The 22,817-nt window shown below is 46.2% G+C and overlaps 1 protein-coding gene across 5 annotated transcripts in view; it reads right to left on the bottom strand.

Annotated features, from left to right (window-relative positions):
* The window catches only part of KAZN (kazrin, periplakin interacting protein), a 713,277-nt gene that overhangs the window by 168,139 nt on the left and 522,321 nt on the right, over positions 1–22,817 (bottom strand). The gene's annotated exons all lie outside the window — the stretch shown is intronic.

Raw genomic sequence — 22,817 nt, forward strand, 5'->3', positions numbered from 1 at the left:
AGGCAGAGAATGAAGGTGCACAGAACAGTGAGGTCAGAATTCGTGGCTTTTAAAAGCTCTTTGGGCACCATCTCTCTCTGCCTCCCCCTCACTCCTGATTTCTGAGCTAATTCTGGTCACCACAACTGACTGGGTCAACTTTTTGCTGAGTCCTATAGATGACCTTGTCGGTGACATTTTGCAGAAAACAGGAGGGAGAGAATTTAGCACTAGCTGCCTTATATTGGGAAGGGGTGGGGGGGAAGGATTCTTCCCTTTCCAACTTGTTCTTCGAAGAAAATAAGTCCATATAATCAAAATCTGTCATACTCTGCAACTTGTGTGATTAATGAACTCTATTAGGTTACTTTTATGAATAATACTGGAAGATCAATAACTCGGCAGGCAGCATGGTCCAGTGGATAGGTCACTTTACATAAGCTATTACCAGCAGGAGAGTGGGGTGGGGTGAGAGAAAACCTTTTGTAAGTGATAATCACCCATATTTTCATGGTTTGTGTGTATAAAAACATCTTCTGTATTTTCCACAGTATGCATCCGATGAAATGAGCTGTAGCTCACGAAAGCTTATGCTCAAATAAATTGGTTAGTCTCTAAGGTGCCACAAGTCCTCCTTTTCTTTTTGCGAATACAGACTAACACGGCTGTTACTTTGAAACCTGTCACTAAACTAGGTGACAAGCTGTATTCCCAGCTCTGCCTCTGACCTGCTGTGTGACATTGGGCAAGTCATGTCCCCTTTCTGTGCCTCAGTTTCCCCCACTCTTTGTCTGTCTTGTCTATTGAAACTGTATGCTCTTTGGGGGTAGACACTGCCCTGATTGGGGTCTTTAGGCATCAAAAGTGCCTAGGTGACTTAGGCTCCTAACTCCAATTCTCAAAAAAGTGACATAGGCAATTTACCATCAACTTTCAATAAGGCTGAGGCTCCTGTGTGCCTAAGAACTTGTCTACATAGGGGCACCCAGTAAAAGTAACCCAAATTAAGTAAGGGTGTGAATTTAAAGTGTCACATTATGTGTGTGTGAACTGAACACTCTTCTTCAGAATTAAAGTGAGCTTAATTTAATTGATCTTAATTCACTTCATGAATTAAGTTAAATCAAATTAAGGTCTCTTTAATTCTGAAGAAGAGTGTCCACGAAAAGGTTTTACGCAATTTACAAGGTTGATTCAGATTCATTTTTGTGAGTGTCCCCATGGAGACAATCCCTTTCCCTATGGCAGTGCAAATAGCAAGGAAGGGTAGCAGCAGCAGGTTGCCTATACACTATTCTCCAAGGTCCTACCTATACAATAACTGTGTCTACACTAGCCCTTTCTCTACCATATTATTGCCAACAGTGCAGCTCCATTGCTAATAACAATGGTGAGGAAACAAACACAGGGAGGTTAGCTTCAGCCGTGTCACACTGTCTTGTACACGGGATGACTCAGGGTCGTGAAAATGGACTATGCAGCCTTGTGGGTGACTGGCTTGACTCCAGTTTGGTAGCGACTGAAAGCTGTTACCAGCTACTGGCTTTTTGATAGTAGATTTTCACAGACCAGTTGCAAGTGGATAAATAGCCACAACACAAACCCACTCCTTACCATCTCAGAATGGAGGTCAAGAACGGAATGGGTCATGGAGCCTGAACTCCCCCTGGAAATGGGGTCTCCAGGACAGGTTTGGCACTTTAGAAAGTGAAGATGGCAAGGGAGTGAAGGGGAACAAATACAACAGCAACAGGGTAAGAGAGGGAAATGGAAAGGTGTCTTTATAATATAACGGGAAGGTAAAAATACGTTGTAGGCTGAAGAGGCCATATATAAATGGGAAGAGGTCAAAGGGAACAGGCACAAGTTGTTACATTTTCTGCCATGATTTGGGTTTGTTTTTTTTTAAATCATTTAGGATGTTTTACAGCTCCTGCCCTCAAAACCAGGCCCTATTTGTAATTTATTTGCCATGTCCAACAGGTGGAGAAGGCAGACAACACTTGGGGTGCATGGATTTATGTCTGTCTCTTTATTGCGCTTTGTAATGGCAAAAGTGGAGCAATAAATACTGATTGATTGGATGGGTTAGGACCCCGGAGGGGCAAACACATTCCAGCTGCTGAGATGAGGTCATAGGACCCTGTTCCACACTATTGTCCTGCTAGCTGCTCAAGGCTGGTCTGTGATTGGCCAAGACAAGGTCACCGACATTTTTTGGGTCTAGCTCACAACAGCGCAGACTTCTTACAAAATAGCTCGTCTGGTTTATTTCCATTCTTCCCCACTCCCACAGGGCCAGCTTTAGGCAGAGGCAACAAGAGGCAGCTAACTAGGGTGCAGCTCCCCAGTGGGCGCTGGGACACTGCTGAGGTCACTCCCCTCGAGGCAAGCGGAGTCCAGAGTAGAAAGGCCACACGGAGCCAAACTTTCAGCCCCAAGGAGCTTACACAATAGCCTCATAAACCCAAATAACCGCGGTATATTGCCTTCTCGCAGCCCCTTCCAACTGCCAATGATAGTGAACGAAGCCTCACAGCCTGCACGGCAGTAAGTATATGGGGAAACTGAGGCACAGCAATGTGAATCGACTTGTCCAAGGTCACAGAGTGAACAGCAATGCCAAGAACATAACCCAGATCTCCCGAGTCCCCCGTCCCATGTGCCTTAACCACAAGCCAGGCTCCCCCATTGCAATGAATGCAACAAGCTAGCGTGGGATGAAACCAAGGGTCAAAATCTTTTCTTCTCACAGTCAGGACAGGTGGCATATAACCAGGAGTGGTTATCACTGACATCTCCCTTCTGAGAGTCTCCTGCAGATGTGTCTCTCTATACCTCAGTCACATCTGCCCCAGAATCTGAGCCGTGCACATCACAAATCTTTTAACTAAACAGCAAGAGCAGTTCCCAAAATCAGTGTCACATGCATCTCATTCCTGCTTCTCCTGCTTGGAGTGCACCATCTCCCTTTCACTGTCCACCAGCTCCATGCAGATACTTGCAGGGGCACTGGTTGGCAAGATGATGTCATTCAAAGTGGGCATCAGCCTTTCCCCCCATGACAGCCTATAGCGTATCGTCAGCAACAGTCCAACATCCAGCAGGGTAGATAAAAGAAAAGGAGGACTTAGGTTCATAGATATTTAGGTCAGAAGGGACCACTATGATCATCTAGTCTGATCTCCTACACAACGCAGGCCACAGAATTTCACCCACCACTCCTGCAAAAAACCTCACACCTATATCTGTGCTATTGAAGTCCTCAAATCGTAGTTTAAAGACTTCAAGGAGCAGAGAATCCTCCAGCAAGTGACCCGTGCCCCATGCTACAGAGGAATGCAAAAAAGCTCCAGGGCCTCTTCCATTCTGCCCTGGAGGAAAATTCCTTCCCGACCCCAAATATGGCGATCAGCTAAACCCTGAGCATATGGGCAAGATTCATCAGCCAGATACTACAGAAAATTCTTTCCTGGGTAACTCGGATCCCACCCCATCTAATATCCCATCACAGGCCATTGGGCCTATTTACCATGAATATTTAATTACCAAAACCATGTTATCCCATCATACCAGCTCCTCCATAAACTTATCGAGTTTAATCTTAAAGCCAGATAGATCTTTTGCCCCCACTGCTTCCCTTGGAAGGCTATTCCAAAACTTCACTCCTCTGATGTGGCACCTTAGAGACTAACAAATTTATTTAAGCATAAGCTTTCATGAGCTACAGCTCACTTCATTGGATGCATTCAGTGGAAAAATTCACCTTTGGGTTTGTCACCTCACAGTCCTGTCTCATATCTGCCCCACAGGAGCACTGTAGGCATACTTCACGCTGCCCTCCTGGAAGCTTTTTGCAGTCGGTTGTAAGGCCTCTCTCCCCTGTTGTGAATTTACAATCAGGAGGAGCTCTAGGACACTGGTAGATGCATCCCACACTGTCCCTTTGCAGCAGCTGGAGTATTTCCATCGAGCCAGCCAGGCAGCAGAGCTGGGCCACAAAGTTCAGATTCAGAACCAACTACCTCTAACGCCCAGAATCATTTGGATCTGTGATTTTGGTTCAGACCCCTCTACTAGCCACATGTGCTTTCTGACACAAAATAGGCAGTCTAGCCAGCACCCACAGACAGGGGATCCATTATGTACGGGGTTTGCCTGTGACTCAAGACTAACATTCCTAGGCCTCTGTGCTGCACGCTGACTTCTCACATTTTTGCAGCAGCTGTGCATGTGAGCTCATTTTGCTCTTTGTAAATAAGGCTGTAATCCCATGCAGGGCCACCCGTATTTCCCTGGCTCACTGTGGTTATGAACCAGTTACTGACTATAAAGGAAGAGGGGAGAGAGAGAAAATAAAAAAAAACCTAAATGTCTCCACATTACGGTTTGAAATCTAGGCTGTGGAATTACTGCCTTCCCAGGCGAGGCCCCGCTCTCTTCTTGTTATGACTCGGGTCAGACAATGACCTGTCGCCCTGACCCGATGCTGACATGAAAGAAGGCAAAAGGGTGACTGGTGACAGCTATGGGAGAAGGTCAATTGGCAGTTTCCATTTGAAACATCCTCTTTCCCAGGGGCTGAGAGAGAATTTGGTCATTTTAATCTGCTCTAGACTGGAGAGATGGATTTTCTAAAATGGGAAGAGGAAAAAAACAACAACCTTGAAGGGTTTGTTGTTTTCTCCTCTTTTAAATTATTGCTACTTTAGAGGTATCCAAAAGGTTGTTTTGAGCATATTCTGGTATGGTTTAATTTTTGTTGGTTTACTGTTTAATTATCTATCTATCTGTGGTACTAACATGGCCTCCCTCACAATAGTTTCTGAACATCTCATGATCTGTAATGTATTTATCCTCACCCCACCCATGTGAGCAGGACAGATCTATTATACCCAATGTACAGATGGGGAACTGAGGCACTCAGAGGCTAATGGACCTGCCCAATGTCCCACAGGAAGCCTATGGCAGAGCAGGGATTGCGATAAGTGAATTCCCAGCCATGGGAATACAAGACACTAAAGGCTTGATCCTGAGAGGTGCTGGACAGCTGCGACTCTGATGGGAAGTTGTGGGCACTCAGAAGAACTGCATGGAAGATGAAAGTTCTCTTTCGTGAAGGATTTCGAGATTTCAAAACCTGGCTTCATTTGGAATCGGAGGGAAAACTGAAAGTTTTGAAATTCTCCATGAAGGAAAATTCAGAATTGTTTGTGTATTTGGGGTCAACTGAACGTTACCTTTCGAGAAAAAGTCAAAATTGAAATGAAATGTTTAGGTTAAAAAAATAATGGTCTTACATTTGCAGATACAATACAGAACAAATAAAACATTTTAAATGAAAAGTCATTTCAAAATGAATATGGAACAAAATGTTTCCGTTTAACATCTAAATGACCTGTTTGGACAGTCACCACACTCCCAGCCTTTATTCCCAAAAAAGGGAATTTCGGTGAAATTGGCCTGATTTCACGAAGTATTTTGATATCCCCAGAACAGCATGTTCCAACGGAATATGGTTCCATCAAAGTTTCTCCAACCAGCCTGCCTTGACCCTACCATTGTAATAGTAACAGGAGCGTCACTGTATTTGCAGTGTTTTCCAACAACGCAATGTTCTTTGCCAGCATCACAGCTGCTCTCTGGAAACAGATGCAACTTTGGGGATTAAAGACGAACCTGGAAAAATACTATAGAATTTTGAACGGCGTTGCTCTGTGTCCTCATAAAACTGTTTGGAAGTGGGTTTTGTTTCTGTTGCCTATTTTAATAGGGGCCAGCTCCTACCATCTGCCTTTCTTGTGCTGTCTTGGCTGGTGAGTGGTGTTTGGCTTGGCACTGCCAGCCTGGATGTTGGCACACAACTGGCCAACGCTTGACATCACTCACTGTTGCTGATGCCAAATGCCAGCCTGGAAAAGAGTCTAAGCTCCCCCAAAGGACTGCTAGCATCCGGCCTTTAACCCTTTCAGGTATTCCATGGGAAAAGGCAGCATGTTTTCCACAGTTGTGTCCCCCGCCCGGCTTTTCTGGTTGCCTTGATGGTGACAATGCAGTAGGTATTCCATTTGGCCACATCCTGCGCACAGAAGGATCACACCCCTTGGGCAGCAAACCTTTTCCTCTGCCTCTCTCCTTCCTCTCCTCCAGTCAGACCCAGTCACTGGTGAAGCTCTGCCTCCATCTTCTCTTCACTCCTGCAAGACCTCACCCCCAATCTCGGATTCTCTCCACTCTTGCTTTCTTTCTCTCCTCTTCCCCTCCTGCTCTGCCACCCCCCATGCCTCACTTTCCCCATCTCTCCATATGTATTAGAACAGAGGAATCACTGTTTCATCCTCCCTCAAATCCTGTTCATCTTTCACCTGTTATTCTCTTTCCTAATGTTTCTAGCCCCTTCTGTTTAATGCTCCTTCCACTTACTCCTGCTGATGCTTCACTTCCGCCGTCCTCCCACTCATTTCTTACTGATTCTTCCCCTCAGTTACCCTCCTCACATTCTCTGTTGATCCTCCACATCACCTCTTCTCCTCAGTCCCTGATGCTCTTCCATCTCCCCTCCCCGTTCAGTCCCTAATCAAGTTATACCTTCTCTTCAGTCCTTGCTGGTGGCTCCGCCTCTTCCCACAGTCCCAGTGATACTCCATCTCTTTGCTCCCAAAAGGCCTGGGTGATGCTCTGCCTCTTCCCGCGCATCCCAAAAGACACGGCCTGTTCTCTCCCCACTAGATTCACTGGCCGGCCAAAGGTTTCGACAGCACTTGCCTCAGATTTCTACAGGACAGTTGCTAGTGTACGTCAGAAAAGTTAATGCTTTGAAACAGAAAGAAAAAGTAGAAACAAGCACCGAGACAGCAGACCTGCCACATACTTCTACATCCTCAGGATATCTCTGTAAATGGAGCTTGTCCAGTTGTTAGTCAGGTATTTGAACTACCCCAGCTGCCCTCTGAAAACAGCAGGATGCAGTGTCTGATTTCCTGTCAACCAGGTAGGGAGTAATGCTACCTGAACAGAGGAGCTGTCCTTCTAAGAAGAACGGTCCCACAATGCATGTGCTGATCAGCTGCTCAGAGTTATTACCTTTAGCCTTAGGTACCTCACATACCCTCAAGGCAAACCTGCTAATGCGGAGACACTTGCCGGCAGGATGGCTAGCAGGACATTCACTTCATAAATCATCTCTACCTGCCAGTAATACTAGTGAGCAACTGCAAGTGGGTTAGGAACCTGAAAATCTTTGATCCTGGTACATATCCCTCGCCAACATGTTACCTCCCATCTCCGATTGTTTGCATAACCCTTCTAGTGATGCACTGTGTTCTAGGGCGTCATCTGCAGAGTCAAATCGCCAGGCAGTTCTTCATGCAGGGTTACCTTGGCTTTCCAACAGCCAAGGCCATCTGCACCGGAGCACCAGCAGCTAAGATCAGGTCCCCACCTCCACACAGCAGTTAACCCGATCCAGACTAAACAGGGAGTGCTGAAGCCCACACCAACAGGAGAGCTTGGTTACACTGATAATGCCACTCACTTCTACGGATTTGCACCACCGTAACGGAGATCAGAACCTGGCCCATGGAGTTAGTGAGCCACACAGGACTTGCCTGGACTTTAAGACAGTGGTGGAAGAAAACACCCCAAACACCCCAGCAAAGCAGGACTAGCCATCTCAGAGCTAATGCATGCCACTCGCCAGTGTTTTCTGTAAGAGGTAGTAATGCTTAGCTCCCTATAACAGGGTTCTGATATGTTGCCTGCTGGAATCTGTTCAGAACACCCTAATAAAACACCTATTTCTTGCCTCGTTAACTACAGGTTCGCAGGATAATGTAATAACATTGTGCTTTTATGCACATGGGTCTTCATCCAAGGATTGTAAAGCACTTTGCAAAGGTTCATTTACTGAGCAGGTATCGTCACAATCATATATACTGGACAGTTGAAAAAAAACCTAGGCACGGAGAGAAAGATGGGAGACAGTCTTGCCCAATACCATACAACATCCAGAGTCCGAGCTCCCAGCCCCCTGCATGAACCATGAGGCTGAAATCCCCCAAGCCCCGTAAAGATGACTTTAGAAACCTCCACGGCACTGCAGGAACCCGTCTCAGGAAGGGCTATGAGTGTGGGTATAAGAAACATGCTGTTGCCAGTCCTCCCTGTAAGTCTTTACCATGCTCTTGAAACTCCGGTTACTGTTGTCCCAACCGTCCCAGTTGTCCCTGACCGAGAGCAGGATTGAGTTATAAAGACCAATGTTGTTCACATCACACTGAGAGGTGAATAAAAACGTGCAGTGCCCTTCTCCCATCACTGCCTGTTGCATTACAAGCAAAGCAAGGGGTGGTTCTGCTTCCGCAGAAATACTTGTGCCGTGACAATGACATTGCTACAAAGCTGCCCACGAACAGATTCTTTGCAACCTAATCAAAGGTGCTAGGCTCCTCCCTTTGGGGGGGGGGAGTCACATGGCTAAGACTGGAGGAAGGTCTGGGCTTGCATGTTTGTGTTACTAATTGTGGGCTTTTCTTAGCCAACTAGCATTCGTCACATCTGCAGAACCAATTCCACTATGCTCCCTTGTATTGAGTCTCTCTAGATATAGATAGTAGGGGCTGCCGAGGTGGTCAGACGAGGGGAAGGCACTGCCAACTTTTTATTTAATGACACCGCCCGTACAGATTTGCTTGCCAGTTCCTAACTGGTTAACTGATTAAAAGTCTCATGGGAAACCCACTCCATATGGACTATTAGCTAATTAAATTACTATGGATACAAGAAGCTTGTTAGGGTTTTTATTTGGTATGCCTGGGTTTTAATTTGAGACTGTGGCCCTGGGGGGCAAAGGAAGGGGGCTGGATTGTGTGTCATCTGGATACACTTCTATTCAGACTCTTTTTCCTCTTTTTTAGGGTGAAAAAAAATCCGCCATCAGCTGGTTACCAGTGACTCCTGCTAGATAAGGAGATGCATAAGTTGTCATGGTGACAAGATGATGCTCTTCTGCCTGCTGATCTAACCAGCAGTTCACAAAGATGAACAGAGCCATCTCCTGAAACATCATGTGAAGAATAGATGGGTCCTAACAAGCTTCAGGCTTTGAAGGCATTTCACTACAGCTTCTGATTGGATGGTGGGAAAGAGGCCAATGCAGTTTATGCTTCAGATGTGGCTGGGTTGGGTTTTCTTAACCATGATCTTTAAAGGGCCAAATCCTGTGATGTGCTGAGCATCTGCAACTCCCAGCATCTAGCAGTAAGTGAGATTGCCTTGAGAATTGGGCGAAGAGGTCCAGAGAGCTGAAGAGCACTCAGATGTCCAGGAAGCCTGAGGGGAGGTCACAAGCAGATGGCGCAGTTGTAAACAAAGGTTATGCAGCCCAAATAGCATATGCATGTCCATTAAATTTGTCTTGCAAAGCAGAGCTTCAAATAGCACAAGTCACTAGTTAAATGCAGGCCCAGCCTTAAAAATTAGGCAATGACTCTGGAAAGGAGTCTTGCCCACCTGCTGGTATTATGCCTTGGCAGGTTTTACTTTGACAGGCAGGGTGTAACAGCTTCAAATACAGAGCATGAGAAGACATGATCCAGATACTGTGATGGGGATGGGTGGTCAGGGAACTGTTACCTGAAGCATGATCAGGGCTTCTGGGGAACAGAATTGAAGGCCAGGTTCATGGAAAGGTTGCAAGCCTCGGAGTGAACCTGAACAAGTTTCATGCAAGCCTGGGCTGATTGGTAGCTTGGGGTAAAATGATTTCCACCCAAAACCAGGCAACATTTGGCAGTTTCGGCTGACTTTCACTTTGATATTTTTGGGTTCATTCCAACATGAAGCTCAAAGTTAAAGTCAGAGGAGAAAGCGTGAAGGGGAAGGAGGTGAAGCCAGCGGGCTAGAAACTCATCTGGTATAAAGTGGTGGAGCTCCACTATAGTCAAGGAGAAGGGACTACAGACTAGGGACCGAATGGCTAGGCAGCAGTTCTGCGGAAAAGGACCTAGGGGTGACAGTGGACGAGAAGCTGGATATGAGTCAGCAGTGTGCCCTTGTTGCCAAGAAGGCCAATGGCATTTTGGGATGTAAAGTAGGGGCATAGCGAGCAGATCGAGGGACGTGATCGTTCCCCTCTATTCGACATTGGTGAGGCCTCATCTGGAGTACTGTGTCCAGTTTTGGGCCCCACACTTCAAGAAGGATGTGGATAAATTGGAGAGAGTCCAGCGAAGGGCAACAAAAATGATTAGGGGTCTAGAACACGAGTTATGAGGAGAGGCTGAGGGAGCTGGGATTGTTTAGCCTGCAGAAGAGAAGAATGAGGGGGGATTTGATAGCTGCTTTCAACTACCTGAAAGGGGGTTCCAAAGAGGATGGCTCTAGACTGTTCTCAATGGTAGCAGATGACAGAACGAGGAGTAATGGTCTCAAGTTGCAGTGGGGGAGGTTTAGGTTGGATATTAGGAAAAACTTCTTCACTAGGAGGGTGGTGAAACACTGGAATGCATTACCTAGGGAGGTGGTAGAATCTCCTTCCTTAGAGGTTTTTAAGGTCAGGCTTGACAAAGCCCTGGCTGGGATGATTTAACTGGGAATTGGTCCTGCTTCGAGCAGGGGGTTGGACTAGATGACCTTCTGGGGTCCCTTCCAACCCTGATAGTCTATGATTCTAAGGGCCTTATGGCTGAGACTCAAGATCTGTGTTTAATTCCTGGCGCCGCCACAAGTTCTCTGTGTGACCCTGGGCCAGTCATTTCACCTCTCTGTGCTTCAGATCCCTCTGTAAAATGCGGGAAAAGAACCCTCCCCATCTCCCACCCTGTGTCTAGCTCATTGTGTGTGTTTGTACAGCACCCAGCACAGTGGTGCCGCAATTCCAGTAATAAATTAGAACAGTTTACACTAACTAAGGATGTAGCCCAGAACATGCCAACTCATGTAAAATTCAACCATAAAATGGACCATACAAAATGGTGGCGCTTCACCCAGCACCAACGGCCGTTATCGAACCAAGACAGGGAATCAAAAGCTTGAGCCCTCACGTTCACTTGAAAATGGGAGAGAAAATCAGCAATGCCCTGGGAGCTGAGCAGTCTGCTGATGAAATAAATGACCATGAGATTTCAAATTGGATTTACACTTTGCCATTTGCATTTTCCTCACAACGGCCTCCTAAAGATGCCCTACGGGCAAAGGGGTATACGGCTCCTATGTAGTTATCTATAACCCTGCAATACCTTCTCGAGAAGCAGCGTAAATTAACCTAGTCTTAAATTCACTAGGTTTCTTGCACTGTAAACCTAGAATGGTGTCTGCTCTCTAAGGGGCCAATTATTATTTTTAAAGTCCTTATTTTCTCAATATTCTTCCCCTTCCTTGTCCTGTTAGTTCATTCTAAATAGCTTATTCAAAAAAGGAGAGGGGTTTTAAATAAAGTTTTTAATGGAAAAAATAGCTTTAAAAAACCTGATCAATATTTTAAAAGGAAAGGGAAAGCGTGTGTGTGTGTGTGTGTGTGTAAGTAATACACACACTCATTTATTTATAAATATATAATTAAATACATATACACATACATAAATACTAAATAAGATTCCAGAAATGTCACTGTGTGTGAGAAGCCATATGTTGAAAGAAAGAAAAGAAAAAGAAACAAAAACTTCAAACACAGAGTGCAACATTCCTGGAATCTTCTTATAAAGATGGAGAATAGGACCCTCTGTCTGAGGAGAAGGTAAGGCTAAATTCAGTGTAAGATTTGTATTATGGTAGCTCTTAAGAGTCCTCAACCAAGATCTGGGCTCTGTTGTGCTAGACACTGTACAAACAAATGGCAAGAGACGGTGCAGCTAACTGAGTGCACCTTTGTCAATTGATTAACTTCCAGGAAACCCAGTGTGTTGTGGTATGTTACCTGTATGGAGGTCACTAGTATTTTGTGACAGAGGCCCAAGTCTAGAAGTCTGTTACAAATCAAGAGACAATGATCTGTCCATGGCAGAGTCTTCAATTCCAAGACTAGCATAAATTTGCATCAGACTGACCATGGTCCAGAATGCCCACGTGACATGCTGGGGGCAAAGGGATGTCAGCAGAAGCTCAGGAGCCGAGCATTGCTGCCCCGGTGGCCCCAATGCCGTTTATGCAGCAACAGGCCACAGTACTGTCCACTTCATTCACCAGAGACTGTGCATATGGTCAAGGCAGAGAGACGCTTGACAAGCGACCCTGAATTAATATCGTGAAAGTGCCCCGACAGTGACAGCGGTGGAGGTTGCTAGTCAGAATCCAGGAAAAATTTATTTATTTCTAACATGTTTGTTTTAATTCCCTTCCCTCCTGCTTTGTGCTGGCTGGGGAAAGCAGTGGAGCCTTTCATTCCTCGAGATCAGACAACAACCTCATGGCCAGCTGTTGTTTTGAACCCAGCCTGTGCTTAGGAGGATGAAGATGGTGTGTTCTGTCTCTCCATCCTCCCTCTCTGGTCCCGGTAGCCCAGTGGGATCTTCCAATCTGCAGCACTTCAGACATGAGGACAGCAGTAGGCAGGGAAGGTGATGCAGCTTACTCTTGGGGGCAGTTGCCTGCTGATTTTACAATCCACTGACATCCAGAACAAGATCTTTGGTGTCTCTTTCAGTGGGAGGGCACGTGGTACCCAAACCAGAAGCAAAAGTGCTCTCAGAGCTCTGTCCCCTGAGAGTTAGAGGCTTTGTATTCAAGATGCACAAAGGGTTAATCAGATAAGACCAGTCAAAAAGTACAGAGCAGTACAGAGCTCAGGTAGGGCCACCTTTAGAGCATGACTCAAGACTCCTCTCTTTGTAAAGGGACAGGTAACGGTCCCAGCAGAGCTCTCCTGAAAAGCAGCCCCCAAGGGCTAAGAGAGGAGTGGAGTGGCTGACTGGTGGTGGTGAATCTCAATTATGTAAATGACGCCTCAGTTCTAAGGTAACGAGTGCATTAGATTCATTAAATAGATCAAATAGATCAACTGTTCCCCGGTCCATCAGGGCAAATTTGGAGTAACTCTAATGACAGCCAGACTGACAACAGCGTGAGCGAGGAACGATCGGTATTCTGAAGTGTTTATTAGAGCAGCATCGCCGAGCAAGTGCTTCACTCCATCCCTCTTGTGTATGGAGTCGGTGAAGTCATGCCAGAGTTACACAGGTGTAATAGAGCAGAATTTACACCCAGGGAGTATAGAAGGAGCCCGAGCTCAGGGTACAACAGCTCATGGGCCAAGTTCTCTGTTGGTATAACTATTAATTGCAATGGAGTTGCGCCCCCCAACTGCGCCCCTCGTGAACTCTTTCCCCAGGACGACCTCATGCTTCAAAGTCAGGACGCAACGAACTATGATCGTAACATGCAGTGATCCAGGCAGCAATCTGATTTTGTGGACTGAACAGCAACAAGGAAACAGCCATCACTGGATCTAATTTTCAGCCCCTTCGTCAGTCAAGAATCCCACTGCACAAGGGGCATATTTGCCAGAGGATGGACTAGAGAAGCCAATGATGCATGTTATGGGTAGCAGTAAAAGAAATCAGTGGAGTAACATGGAGTTCCTGTGGGCTGGATGGGTGGGATTTCAAAGTTGTAGAACTGCAGTGACACAGAGAACTCCGCAGTGTCAGCTAGGAGGCTGGATTCCCAGAGCTACAATACAGCAACAGGAGCGGCCGCAGCAAACAAAAACACACTGGGGTGGATTCTCCTCTCCATGGGCCTATTTAATTCCCGTTAATGTCTGTGGGCATTCCAGGAGGGAGGGCAAGAAAAGGATTTATGGACGCTCGGGACGGTAATTACAGCCAGCCTGCCCAGACTGCACGACTGTATTTCTCTTCACTTCCTGGCCTACCTTGCGTGTCCCGTTGCTGTGCCCTGTCAAACAGTCTGGAAGCCGCTGCTGAACGTGTGCAGTCTATGAAGTGCTTTGGGATCCTTTAGTTGACTTTTCCGTCTATGTGCTGTATGTCTTCCTCCTACCCTTGAGAAAACCCAATTTGCTAGGGGAATGGAATTTAATGGACAGCTTCTTCCCAAGGCCAGATCAGGGCAGCTCCATGGACAAACCAAGAGGGGACTCAAAAGGGAAGTGCCACTTGGGTAACAGGACAAAAGACTGACTGCATTACCCATCCCACCCTGCTGCAGGGAACCAGCTTTGCCATTGCACCAGAGAGATTTACCATCACAGCGTCCAGCCTGACAGATGGTAAGCTCCTACTGCTCCCCCTGATGTCAACTAATTTCAATGCCACTTACAATGCTCAGCACCTCTCAAGATTTGGGCTGGGATATTCAAAAGGAGCCTAAGGGAGGTAAGCACCCAAATCCTATTGAAATCCAATGGGAGTTGTGTACTGAATTCCACTAGGCTAGGCAGAATATCACAGCCTTGGTCTACAAGGGGCAGACATTATGAAGAGATTGTTCTAAGGGGAAGTGGTTTTGCACAGAAAAAGCATCACAAGGAGGTAGAATCCAAACCCTGGTTCACAGCATAGCCAGTGTTATGTGTATGCACCACTTGCGTTGCACTTAAACCCCATGTTCATGACTTAAGTGGTGTGTAGACCTCGAGCTAGTTGAGCTGAGTTTCACCCCAAGAACAATGCATGTGGTCTTTGTAGAAATTGATCAAAACGATTTCTGGCCAATGAAATATCCATCAACCGGGCTATAAAAAAATCAGATGGCCTCTTAAGAGCAAATCATTTGTCTTCCCCGGGCCCTCTGCTTTACTGGAACTAAGTGAGTAACATAATTTGACTTGACTTTTACTACAGAGCATTTCCTCCTCTCCTAAAAGACCAGCATAGCCGCAAGGCCACCAAGATGCGAAAGAAATGGTATTATCCCGAGCAGATCAAGAGCAGCAATGACATTTAGAAACAACATGATCTCTATGTTTGAACAGATAATCTTAACGAGCAGGACACAGATTCCTTTGTTATCCCTTAACTCGGCTAAAAAGGGACAATGACAAGAAAAACTATATAAAAAAGCTTCCCAATATTCATAATGCGATAATATTTTGGATCATCATCAGTGACAGAGAGGCAGTGTGAGCTAGTGGATATGGCACTGGACTAGGAGCAGAAGGCCTGGTTCTGCCACTGATGTATGGTGTGACCTTGTGCAAGTCACATCACCTCTTTAGGAACGTCTACACACTTACAGCAGGATGTAGAGTACAGACACCGGATACTCAGCGAGCACAGGTCTAGCTAACAATGTAGACGGTGAGGCAAGGCTTAGAAGAGTAGAGAGCCCTACAGGCCTTAACCCCACAGGGTATATACCTCACACAGCTTTCTACACACCCAAACAGGGCCTCCCATGTGTACCGGAATATTTTTAGCAGCATGGCGTCCCCGCGGCCAAAGCCTTTCCCCGCAGCATGTAGCTCCACACGTAGAGCCTGTACTCGACACACAGCCAAGTGTGGACGCAGCCATTGTCACACTGTTGCTCCCATCCATCCTTTGTCGGCCTTGTCTATTTCGACTGTAAACTCCTCGGGGCAAGGACTGTCTTACGGTGTGTTTGTACAGGAACTAGGACAAGGGGGTCGTTGGGCCTCTAGATGGGGAGGACTAAAATATTTTAGTTTAAGTCAGTGATACTCAAACCTCAGTGGTTCAGGAGCCAAATTAGCAATTGACATTACTCAAACGAGCCACAGTCATGTGAATTCATTGTCTGGTTTACTATAGTACCTAAAGATTGATATTTAAACAGTATGACGGGAAATATTTAGTTCACATTTATTGTTCTCACCGCAGAATGACTGACCAAGTATTATTTTCTCAACTACAATTGGTTAATAACATAGTAGAAGCCTCCTGACTGGTTAATAACTTAGGGTGGTTAATAATTAAATCTCACAGTGTTTTAATATTGTGTGCAAAGAGCCGCAGGAAACACATTGAAGAGCCACTTGCGGCTCAGAGCCTTAGTTTGAATATCACTGGTTTAACACAGGGAATTTGTGTGAAACTGAGTGGCCTGTAATATTCAGGAGGCCAGACTAACTGATCTAATGGTCCCGTCAGGCCTTTCAACTCTAGGAAGCTATCAAACTATGCTACTGTAACACAAATCATTCACACTAAAGATCCAAGAATTTTGAAACTCCTGTTTGGCTTGTTGCCACCTGTGCTGTTTACTTTGTACACGAAAGAACAGATCCCAGGGTTAAATCTAAATCCCACCATCAAACTTTCAAAAGGGATCTGAATTTATGTTCTAGCTTGGACCCATCTCTAATAAAACAGACTGAAAAGAACCTGCCTGCTATTAACCTCATTATCTTCTGGAAACACTGATAAATGTGGGCTTGATTCTGTGGAAGTGCTGAGCCTTGCTTCAAAGGGAGAGGAGGGCGCTCAGCATTTTGCAGACAGTGCTTGTTACAGGTAGAACCCAATCCTGCAGGGCGCAGAGACCCTTCCTCTGAGATGCTAAGCTCCCTCCACTGTACTGACTTCAATGGTGTGGCTGGTGCGGAGCACTGCGCAGAATTGGGTCCCTACATTCGGTACACTTTTGTTTGTTCAGTGAACACCACAAGCCCATTTAGGACTCGCATTCTTTGCCGCCAGCCCACAGAAATAGTTTTGCAAATGATCAAAACAGTGGCATTTTCCATGAGTTTACAACCTGCTCTTGTCACTCAGATCTTGGACGCTTTACAAAAAACAAGGGCTCGGGTTTGTTCTTGACACAAAAATGTGACTAAACAGCATAGCAGTGAAAGAAAGGTCGTCCCAGGGGGAAAGCAGGACATCAGCCTGTGTCAGCGGCAGGCCCCAGTGTCAGCTGTGAAAGGCAGCAGGGAAAAGCGAGGGAAGAGAAGAGGGGAAACTGTCGGCGGCATCCCAAAATGACAGCCCATGATTATGAAATCATGAGATACCTAGATTTGTTTTCAGGAGGAAGGGATCGAGGGGGAGGGTGAACACCACAGGGAAACTGAATCACATAAGTGCTAGGTATTTCAGTTGCTTGATTAGTCGTTTCTTTTTCTTAAAGGGATCCTCACTATCAAGAGTCAGGGCCCGATTTTCAAAACTGCTCTGTGTCTGTTATTCAGGGGAGCTGGGATCTTTGGAAAACTAGCCCTGAACTTATGGAACAAACCCCACAGGCTGAAACTGGCATGGACGCCCTTAGCAGATGTGGTGCCCAAACCAAGTGCCACAGGCTGGTAATGCCACGGTCTGTGTGTACTTGAGGCCAGCCTAGGTAAGCAGTGTGCTCCTGGCTTGCTCTGAGGTCCGACACACACACACGTTTGAGGTTATATTGATTGTGCCCACTGTAGAAAAAGACACAGCCCCCCAGTGAAATTCATATTTGGGTTTAGTCCTGATATGAAAGCCTCTCAAATACGAGCCTGATTCTGTGACAATGCTGAATGCAGATGTCAACAGGAGAGGAGGACACAGCATTTGCAGACAGCAGTTGTTACAGGTGGAACCCAATCCTACAAGGCACGGAGGCCCTTCCTTTGAGATACGTAGTCCCCTCCACTGCATTGACTTCAATGGCATGGCTGGTGTGGAACACTTCACAGAATCGGGTCCCTACATTCGATAGTTTGGAGGAGCACCTGACTCAGTGACGCTTGAGGGGAACAGCTCCTGACACCAACACCCCCAAAAATAATGCACGGTAACTGGGCAAGTCAGAACCTGGTGCTGTAGGGACCAGGTCAGGATCCAGCAGCTCCAACACCCCACCCCCGCTTTCCTCTCACTAGGAGAACCTCCTTTTGTGTTGTTTTCATTCCCCAGGCAAGTGAAATTAACCAAAGGAACAAACTAAATGGAACGAAAGTCATAGGAATAGCGAGCAGGCCAGCCATGGTGAGCTCATTGCCCAGGAGAACGTTGCGTCCCAGCTGGGCAGGGAGGAGGGGCCAAAAAAGAGACAAAGGCGCATTCTACTGCTCATTGAATAAAAGGGTTAGGTCATAAGCATGACTCACGCCTTCACCTGCTGCAACAGCAGCTGTTCATCGGCTCCACCGCATCACTGGCCCTCACCTAGTCCTGAGTACTCCCATGCCTGCCTCCCTTTTCACTAAGCTGCCACCTCCTAGTTCCTGACTTTATCCTTCTAGCTGCCAACCACGTCTCTTCCCTGACCTGCCTCTGCACACTGCATCAAGTCTGCTGCAGCCCATCCACCACACCTCGGCCCAGCGAGCAGCCACCCGTCCTACAGGTGACAATAAAATTAAATTTTGCATAAAATAAAATAAAATTTTGCATTAGTGACATAGGCCAAACCATGCCAAGTCTGTGTGGTCTAATTCCAAGATCAGTTTTGGTTTGGGTCCCTCCACCCTGGACCAGGAGGAGACAATAAGGACCCTACTACTCAGCTGTTTACCAAAGCATTTGTTGGAGTCTCTGAAGAAGGAAACACTTGCTAATTCAGAGAAATCCAGCTCTTCGTTATCTCTGTCTAATCTTTCCAGATGAATCAGTGAGTGTCCCTGCAGAGCCTGGATGGCAGATACGGTACCTGGCAAACAAATAAAAATCCTTGAAGTGAGCAAACGCTTAAAACTACCCAGTCAAACACGTTGTTGATTTGCAGTCAGTGTGTGAGTTTAGGGTCCAGGAGAGGTGCCAGTTGGAAAACCCTGGAGAGCAATAACACCTGTTTATCCATAGGAATGGACAGCAGAAGTGCAAGACTGCTCTGCTAATGGGCTTCAATCCTGTTCTGGAAGGACCACATCTAGGGGTTACAGAGATGTGCATTCAATACTTATTAATTATTGTACTACAGTAGTGCCTAGAGGAACCAAGTGAGGTCAAGGACCCTGTCATAAATATAAAGGGAAGGGTAAACCCCTTTGAAATCCCTCCTGGCCAGGGGAAGCTCCTCTCACCTGTAAAGGGTTAAGAAGCTAAAGGTAACCTCACTGGCACCTGACCAAAATGACCAATGAGGAGACAAGATACTTTCAAAAGCTGGGAGGAGGGAGAGAAACAAAGGGTTTGTGTGTCTGTCTGTAGTCGTCTTGGCCGGGGACAGAACAGGAATGGAGTCTTAGAACTTTTAGTAAGTAATCTAGCTAGGTATGTGTTAGATTATGATTTCTTTAAATGGCTGAGAAAAGAATTGTGCTGAATAGAATAACTATTTCTGTCTGTGTACCTTTTTTGTAACTTAAGGTTTTGCCTAGAGGGGTTCTCTATGTTTTTTTAATCTAATTACCCTGTAAGATATATACCATCCTGATTTTACAGGGGGGATTTCTTTATTTCTATTTACTTCTATTTTTTATTAAAAGTCTTCTTGTAAAACACTGAATGCTTTTTCATTGTTCTCAGATCCAAGGGTTTGGGTTTGTGGTCACCTATGCAAATTGGTGAGGCTTTTTATCCAACATTTCCCAGGAAAGGGGGGGTGCAAGTGTTGGGAGGATTGTTCATTGTTCTTAAGATCCAAGGGTCTGGGTCTGTGGTCACCTATGCAAATTGGTGAGGCTTTTTACCAAACCTTGTCCAGGAAGTGGGGTGCAAGGTTTTGTGAAGTATTTTGGGGGGAAGGACGCGTCCAAACAGCTCTTCCCCAGTAACCAGTATTAGTTTGGTGGTGGTAGCGGCCATTCCAAGGATAACGGGGGTAATATTTGTTACCTTGGGGAAGTTTTGACCTAAGCTGGTAAAGATAAGCTTAGGAGGTTTTTCATGCAGGTCCCCACATCTGTACCCTAGAGTTCAGAGTGGGGGAGGAACCTTGACAGACCCTCTGTTCTATGTACTGTATGAACGCATAAGCGGCAGCAGTCCCCGCCCCAGTAAGCTTACAATCTAAATAGGCAAGACCAACAAAGGATGGGAAAGGAAACAGCAGCACTGACAGGGGAAGTGACTTGCCCACAGCAGGCCAGAAGCAGAGCTAGGGATAGAGCCCCCAGCTCCTGACTCTGACTAACACGGTGTTTCCAGCTGGCCACCCAAAAATGAAAGCAGCCAAAATCATTAACTGTTTTTTAAAATCTTGGCTCAAGGCTCCTGGTTTCTATTCCCAGCTCTGCCACTGACTCCCTGTGTGACCTTAGGCAAATCATTTCACCTCTGTGTCCTTCCATCTCAGTATGACAATACAGTACCTACTGCAGAGGCTTCATAGCTTGCTTGTAAAATACTTTAAGATCTTGAACTGGAAGGGGCTATTGTGGAACAAATGATTATAATAACCAGATCAACTTCCAAAAGAATGGGGATGGAGTGGGTTGAAAAGTTCATGTTTCTTTATTAATGCAGGAACATCTTTTCGGGAAACAAATTGGCATTTTCCGATAGAAAAACATTACAGCAGAAAATTCCCGACTGGCTCTAGGAAGTACTATTAGTCTCATTTTACTGAGGAGAAACTGAGAGGTTAGGTTACTTTCCTTAAGGTCACATGACAGACTCAGTAGCAGAATTGGAGTATGGAAGCCGGGAACCCTAGGGCTCGATTCTCCACTCCCACTAGTTTTAAACTTGACTTACATAGAGCTGCTCCTGATTTACACCAATGTAAGTGAAAGGAGCATCAGCAGATGCAGTCAGCTGGAACCATTACATGACACTGCTTCTCAACCCTATGGCATTATCAAGTCTCAAATACACTAGTATTTTTTTCATATTTTCTCTGACGATGATGACTCTGTCTCCGAGCTAAAAATGCAGTGAAGTAATAGAGTGAAATCACCCCAAAGATAAAACAGGGCATGTTACAAGACAAGAAAATTAACATGTCAGATTTACCTATGTAACATATAACACACCTACAGAGGTAAGTACTAATGAATTTCTCTGCTCTCAGTATGGATAGCAATGAACTCCTGTTTTGATGAACAAGGCACCATTTGCCATTCTGAAGACCGCTACGACATTTCAAGTAATCAAAGGCTGCTCCTCAAATTTCTTCCTGCAGTAACTGTAACATCTGTGGCGCTGGATTGCAGCCACTGTGAGTATAAAATACGTTGCAGCCTTTCTGATCTGACTTGTATAGCTCTGCTCCCAACCTACAAGTGTGTTCTACTGATCAATTACAGCAAGGGGGTGGGTGGAGATGTGTGGGATTACTCTCATTAACACTAGAAGGAAGTAATTTAAGGCTCCTAAAAACACCCTTGCCCATCAGTGCAAGAATAGATCCACAAAGGCCTGGTCTACACTACAATTAGGTTGATGTAAAGGCAGTTTACACGTCAATCTAATTATGTCGGTGTACGCACTACAGCCTTGTCCCACCAATGTAAGTGCCGTACTGCACCAACAAAATAACTACCTCCAGGAGAGGCGCAGGGCTTATGTCAGTGTAGTTAGGGTGATGCAGTGTCTGTGTAGACACTGTTACTTACATTGGCTGTCTTGTCAATTTCACGGCTCCATGCTGGAGCCCTGAAATTGACAAGAAAACCCAGCAGCTAGAGCGCGGCTGCCCCCGGCTCCCAGCGGGGAGGTGAGAAGCCCAGGCAGCTGCTCCCTGTTCCCAGCTGGGATTAGGGAGCTGAGAGCCCAGGGGGCAGCTGGGCACAGAGCTGGGAGCCCTGGCTCTCAGCGTCCCCAAACTGTCCCAGTTCATTTGGTGGAGGCGTTCCTGGTGAGAATGCACACCACTGACAGAAGGCGGGTAGGGTGCATATCAGCCACCACAGTAATTACTGCTGTGGCTGTAAGTCAACTTAATATAGGTTGACCTAAGTCTGTAGCGTAGACATGCCCGAAATTTGTCTACACCCACTTTATTCCCCAGAGGTTTGGAATCGCCTGGCTCATGGCACCTTTCAGAGTGTACGGAATTAAAAAGAAAGAAAAAACGTTTAGCTGCAGCACGGAAATGAGAGCGAAAAATCTCATCACTGCCCTCTAATGTTTGGTAAGTGCCCAAAGGGAAGTGACCTTGCTAGGGAAAGGCCTCTCTACTGTAGATCTGTAATGTAATTGCACAGAATATTTGCTGGGCAGGATTAGATGGCCAACTGCTGTTTAAGATCCTCCAGCTCAAGGTTAGCTCTGTTTGTGTCCCTATGGTTTGCAAGTGTGTGTTTGCTGTACTTCGCGTTTGACCCAGCTATGCTGTCTGCAGAGGTCACTGGCAGAGGTCAGCGGCACTATGAGCCTCAATGACATTTTGCCACTGCTCCTCATAGCTCAGTGCCACCTGGGCTAAACACTGGAGATCAGGAAGCTTGTTTCAGAGAAACATTCAGAAATTGGGATGCAAAACTGAATCTCAGACCTCTCATACCCTTCCCCACCTCCCATTCACAGTCTCACTCCTGAGCCACCCCTATGCTAGCTAGGCCTCACTCAACCCATTCCCCAATGCACAGGGGGCATACTTAGAATCATCACAGAATATCAGGGTTGGAAGGGACCGCAGGAGGTCATCTGGTCCAATCCCCTGCTCAAAGCAGGACCAATCCCCAATTTCTGCCCCAGATCCATAAATGGCCCTTCAAGGATTGAATTCACAACCCTGGCTTTAGCACTGAGCTATACTGGAAAATTCTGGAAGGTATTTGAGTTGAAAGGCTTTATAACCCCAGCTACCCGTGCCTGAGAGAATGAGAGAGAGAGCGCCCAGCAATAAATACCACACACTCAAAATAAAACAAAGAAGCCTGGAGTGGCATCCTTGCAGATCTCACAGTTGTGCCCTGGCAAATACTGAATGAGAAAGGAGTCCAGAGTTGCAGATCCTGGTCACAGAAGGTCCTAGCTCATGTCATGGCATCCTTGTGAAGTGCAGTGAAAGATACTGATTATGACAGGCATTCTCTGAAAGCAGCCTTGGAT

This window comes from Lepidochelys olivacea (assembly GCF_965140295.1).
Source record: "Lepidochelys olivacea isolate rLepOli2 genome assembly, chromosome: 18".
NCBI lineage: Eukaryota > Metazoa > Chordata > Testudines > Cheloniidae > Lepidochelys > Lepidochelys olivacea.